We start from the raw sequence: 6,313 nt of genomic DNA, 5'->3' as shown, positions 1-6,313 counted from the left end.
TCTCAGAATAACTCCCCTTATCTTCATTAGTTTTCAGGTCTATTTTTTTTTAAAAGCCTGTAGTTGTAATTATATTTTATTAAAGTTATTTCCAAACTATATCTTCAATGGACACTAATGGGAATTAGTGGACAGAAGCAGAATACTGCTGATCAGGAATAAAAACAGAACATTTCAGTACAAGTACAGCAGGTCGGCAGCACCTGTGGAAAGAGAAATAAAATAGTCTGATGAAGGCTTCCAACCCAAAACGTCACCGATTCCTTTTCTCCAGAGATGCTGCCTGACCCTCTGAGTGACTCCAGAATTTTGCGTCCATTTTGGTGTAAACCAGCATCTGCAGTTCCTTCCTACATCAAAACAAAACAACTGTTTCATTAGCCAAACAGCAGTTCAATGATCATATTAGAAATCAACTAATGTAATATCCTGCAGCTTTCAAGCACCTCACTGCAGCTCCATAGTAAGGTTGAAATGGCCACCCTGGTCTTAACCTATCTGAGTTATTCCCTTTGTCCAAGTGATCCTTTCCTAACCATCTCTGCAACATGGAACCTGGACCATAGAACAGTCGAGCACAGGAACAGGCCATTCAGTCCACAATGTCTGTGTTGAACATGATGCCAGGAGAAACTATCAGCCTGCACATCACCCATATCCTTCCCTTCCCTGCATATCCATGTGCTGTCCAATAGCATCCAAAGCATCATATCCACCTCCAGCACCCTGCGCTAGAGCGCTAAAGTAACTCAGTGGGTCAGGCAGCATGTGTGGAGAACATGGATAGGTGACGTGATCCATCTGGAAGGGAGAGAGTGTTGCAGGATAAAATGTGGCAGGTGATATGTAAATATAGGCGTGAAGTTTGTCTACAAACAGAAGGTGCAACACAACAGGATTGAAGAGTTATGAATTCTGAAACCAGAGGAAGGAATGGGGCTGGAGGGGAGAAATAGGTGCAACCCAAACGAATGACCATTGAATTTGCCAATTTTAGGTCATTTTAGCTAACAACCCCACCTCCCTCTCCCCCTTCTCCCCCACAACCCATTTCTTCCCGCCCTCCCTTCCTCCATGCTCCACCTTGACTCGCACCCAATTCCTCCCTCCCCCTACCCCTCCACCTTTCTCTACCTTCATCAGTTTCACAGTTCACAACTCCTCAATCCTATTGTTTCACATCATCTGTTTTTTTCCCTCTGGTCTGTGTCCAATCATCTGCCAATCAACCCCCGCCCCCTCTGGTATTCACCTATGACCTGTCATGTTTTGTCCTGCCAACCCTCTCTTCCAGCTCCCCCCCCCCCCCATCCCCCATCTCTCCTAAATTCATCCTGAAAAAGAGCCCCAACCAGAAATATCACCTATCATGCTCTCCAGGGATGCTGCCTGACCCACTGAGTTACTCCATAACATTGTGTCTATTTGTTTTTAAATTACCATCCACAGTTCCTTGTTTCTACTTAACATTGAAAAGACTAAAACCATTGTGTTTTGTTCCCATTGCAATCTCTCAGTCTTTCATCGGAAACTGAACCAGTGTTCACAACCCTCCTGCCCTATTGAGTTGATATTTGGATCCTGAACCAATGCTATTACTAACACTACCTATTTCCACTCTGTATCCTTGAGGGACTCCACCCTCAACTGGGGATCTCAACTGATGTGCTGCTAAAATTCTCATCTGCCTTCATTTTTCTTACATTTGACAATTCCAATGCACATCTAGAAATGTCCTCAATTGTTTCACTCCGTGCAAACTTAAAGTTATCCACACCCTACAGTTTATTGTTAATCATACCATGTTGCACTGACTCATCTTCCTATGATTTTTCATGGTCATAAAGCACGGAAATAGACTCCTCAGCCCAACTTGTGAATGCTGATCAAGATGCTCCATTTACACTAGTCCCATTGCCCGTGTTTGGCTCATATCTCTTTAAGCATTTGCTATTCATGCACATATCCAAATGTATTTTAAATGCTGTTATAGTACCTGCCTTAACCATATTTTCTGGCAGCTTGCTCCATATAACCACTACCATCTGTGTGAAAATGTTGCCCCTCAGGTTCCTATTAAATTATTCCCCTCTCACCATAACCCTATGTCCTCTGGTTCTTGATTCCCCTACTCTAGATTTAAAAAAATCCCTATGCATTCACCCTATCTATTCCCCTCTTGATTTATATGTCTATAAGATAGCCCCTCAGCCTTTCAAACATTGCACTTATCTGTATTGATCTCCATTAACCATCTCTCAGCCCATCTGCCCAACTGATCAAGTTCCAGCAGCAATTTTTGATAACCAAGTCATGTCAAGTCAATTTGTCACATACACATACGCGATGTGCAGTGAAATGAAAGTGGCAATGCTCGCGGACTTTTGTGCAAAAGACAAACAACCAAATAACCAAACAAATTATAAACACAATCATAACACACATATTCTTTTACATAATAAATAATGGAAGGAAAAACGTTCTGTAGAGTTAGTCCCTGGTGAGATAGGCGTTTACAGTCCGAATTGCCTCTGGGAAGAAACTCCTTCTCAACCTCTCCGTTCTCACCGCATGGCAACCATCTTCACTCTCTACGATGCCTCCCACTTTCATGTCATTTTCAAACTTGCTATGTTGGACACAAAGTGCTCGAGTAACTCAACAGGTCAGGCAGCATCTCTGGAGAAAAATAATATGTGATGTTTCAGGTCCTTCATCAATCCTGACCCAAAACATCACCTATTCTTGTTCTCGAAAGATGCTGCCTGACCCACTGAGTTACTCCAGCATTTTGTGTCTGCAAAATCTGAGAAGTGCAAAAGAATATTAAATATGAACCCAGGAATGAGTGGGTTAACCTCTATGATGAGCATTTCTCTGCACTGGGCCTGTACTCACAGTCACAATCACAATACTACTTTATTAGTTTTGCAACATACAAGGAATTTAATTTGCCAAGTCAGTCATACAAATAAAAAGCAACAGAACACACAAAATACATTTTAACGTAAACATCCATCACAGTGACTCCTCCACATCTTTTCCCTTCTTTGCTCTCCCGTGGCCCACTCTCCCTCCCCCACATAAAACAAACCAGAGAACATTTATACAGCCTTTTAAAACACACTAAAACTTTTTAAAAAAGACGAAGAAACAGACAGTTGCCATGGCTGCCAATCGCACTGGAGTTTAGAAGAATGAGGGGGGACCTTAATGAAACAGAATATTTAAAGGCTTTGATATAGAGGATGTGGAGAGGATGTTTTCACTAGTGGGACAGTCTTGGACTAGAAGTCATAGCCTCAGAATTAAAGGACGTTCTTTTAGAAAGGAGATGAGGAGAAATTTATTTAGTCAAAGGGTGGTGAATCTGTGGAATTCTTTGCCACAGAAGCCTGTAGAGGCCAAGTCAGTTGCTATTTTTAAGGCAGAGATAGACACTGTAAATTCTTGATTAGTATGGGTGTCAGAGTTTATGGGGAGAAGGTAGGAGAATGGGTTTAGGAGGGAGAGATAGATCAGCCGTGATTGAATGGTGGATTGGACTTGATGGGCCAAATGGCATAATTTTACTTCGGAGTCACGTGAGTGACTTCGTGAAGAACCCCGCTTCCACGCATGCGTGTCATATCGCTACACGCATTGCAACGAGTCACACAGAGGGGAACGGCGTTCCCCAAGCGGGAGATTTGAAAGTCGGGAACAGCAGGTAAGCGACTCTGCGTTCCTTTTTTCTACTTACTTTTAGGTGGCTGCGGAAAGCCGGCGGGGAGACCCGTGGAGGGCGAGCAGCCAGCAGCAGCAACAGCACGAGTTTCCCTGGGGGGGGGGGAACAACCTGAGCCCGACTTTGCTCCCGCACCGGCAAAATTCACCTCTCGGCCGGGCGGGAAGCAAAGTAAAAAAGGTCCCTATGCCAGTCTCAAACGAGACTGGCTTGGGAGCAGTCGGTAGCAGCCAGCACAGAGGCTGCGGGACAGACAGCTCGGACCAGCGGTACCGGGGCTCGAAACGCTCAGCGAGTGCAGCGGCACTTATGGAGTCGGAACGGGACGTTCGGGCTGAAAACCTTCTTCACAAGGTAAGGGCCAGGGGATCCATAGGAACAGCCGGGGTTACCGGCTGCGGAACTGCCGCGAAGGACCAGGCCCGTGAACACCGGGGTCGGTCCAAGCGGCTCGAACCCGACACAGGGAACGACGGTCACCGGCGGGAGAAGGAAAGTCGGGAACAGCAGGTAAGAGACCCTGCGTTTTCCTTCAACTTACCTTTCTAGGTGCAGACATGGACCGGGTCCATGTAAGGTGCAGAAGGCCGGCGGGAGAACCGCGGAGGAGCGGCAGCAGCAGCGCAGCGGCAGCAGCAGTGGCAGCCGGCAGCTGCAGGAGCACTAACAGCTGCAGGAGCACTAACAGCTGCAGGAGCACAGGCAGCTGCAGGGGCACAGGCAGCAGCAGTGGCAGCTGGCACTTCGTGAGGAGCTGGCAACAGCAGGAGCATCTGGCAACGGCAGGAGCAGCATGGGCACATCGGTTCCCGGAGAGGGAAAAACACCTGTGCCCAACTTCGCTCCAGCATGGTGAGAAAGTTCATTTCTCGGCAGCAAAGGACTTTGCAGTTGACTGGCTGCAATCTACTACAAGGGACCAGTATGTGAGTACCAGGGTCGGTCCCAGCGGGGTTTTAGTTACAATAATCGCTTCTCGTTTTTTTTTGGCTAAGATCAAGTGTAGTATCTGTTCTTATCAGTTTAATATCTGATACACCCCTTATCTAGGGACTATATATATTATATAAAAACTATAGTAGCTGTTATCATCAGTTTTAATGTCTTATATGTCCCTTATCTAAGGACCATATAAGTAGGAGTGCCCAGAATTGAGGGCATTAGAGTGGGGTTGACCGGCTGCAACGACCATAAGGGACCAGTACCGTCAGTACGGGGGTGGGTCCCAGGGGTCTTAGATAAAGGAGCAGCCAGGAGTGCTGAGAGCGTTGAAGCCAGGTTAAAGGAATAGATGGAAGCAGCTGTGCCAGTTATCCTCCACACCGGCCATATCCACTTCACGGAAGGAAGGACAAAACTGGAGAAGGAGGACCATGGAACAGCGGGCAGCCAGCAGCAGCCAGCGGCACTTGGATCAACCGTAGTGGGATCAGCTGTGCCCGATGTCGGCCCCGCACCGGCCAGATCCATGGACCGAGCGGTAGGCTAGACACAAATCAAACAAGGTAGTGGACTCAGAAGGGTCCGACTTTGCATAAAACCGCCGGCAACCAGCGCCCGAGAGGGCTGGAGCGGGAAGAAGCGGTGTATGGAGCCTTGCTCCAACGTGATAAAACCACAGCAGTACCTCTTTGAGGGCTGCACAATGCTTCTACCCCATCAGAGGGGAGCACTGTGGGTCAGTTCTGGGTTGACTTGCAAGAGGGGTCCGCAGAACAAAAGACAAGTGGGCAGCAGTTAAGCCCCACATGGGTACCCCGTGTGGGACCCTAGAGATCTCTAACTCTATAAAAAAGAGTAGGCAGGACCCTGATGGGCCAGAGCCTGGTAATACAGCGTCCCATGATCCTAACACAGCAGGGACTCTGCTGGACATGGTGGCCGATTACTTTAGCCAAGTCAAACATGGGTAGACTTGGATCCAGGATGGCAATAGTATTACTATATGTCTGGCCACATACGCCAACAAGAAAAATTTACAAACACTGGCCAGACATCTGCCACCTGGCAACGGTGAGGCATTACAGGTGCCCAGTGTAATCCAATGCATTTGGCAGCATATGGACGAACATCAGGAACCAGGACCTCAAGATCCAGAGAACCTTCAAGGGATTGACGGAAGGCATCATAGCATACACCAGCACCCTGGACTAAACGTAGGTAACCAAAGACCATCAAGACGCACTAGATCTGTTTAATAATATGCAATATGACCTGGACTACACGTGGAAGGCGGCCATTCAGCCAGCACTAGGACCCCAAAAATGCTACCATTTGCAAATAAAGAACCGTGTGTGGACTAAGCTAAGACACTGGGGCTCATCAAGGCCAGCGCAAGGGCCTATTTTGGAGCATGATACCAGCCACAGGCAAGGCCATAAAAAATGTGGCTCATACCAGTAGCAGTGTCAGAAATCAATATAACCTGCAGGATCCGTTTTAGGGTATGGCCAGGGCGGCCACCCTGGAAGATGCGGAAGCCTCAACCTCCCACACAACCCCGAACAAGAAATATTAAACCAGAACCTTATTTTCAAAAAACCAAGGAAATAACAAAACCACCGGTAACCATGGAGGTAGGTGGGT

The 6,313-nt window shown here is 47.2% G+C and overlaps 1 pseudogene; it reads left to right on the top strand.

Annotated features, from left to right (window-relative positions):
* The first annotated feature begins 4,695 nt into the window (after window positions 1–4,695).
* On the top strand, window positions 4,696–4,805 carry LOC129709978 (U2 spliceosomal RNA; annotated as a pseudogene).
* Window positions 4,806–6,313: the final 1,508 nt, after the last annotated feature.

This window comes from Leucoraja erinacea, chromosome 26, assembly GCF_028641065.1.
Source record: "Leucoraja erinacea ecotype New England chromosome 26, Leri_hhj_1, whole genome shotgun sequence".
Classification (NCBI taxonomy): domain Eukaryota; kingdom Metazoa; phylum Chordata; class Chondrichthyes; order Rajiformes; family Rajidae; genus Leucoraja; species Leucoraja erinaceus.
Note: the sequence above shows the minus strand (reverse complement) of the source record. Positions and strands in the feature narration are given on the sequence as shown.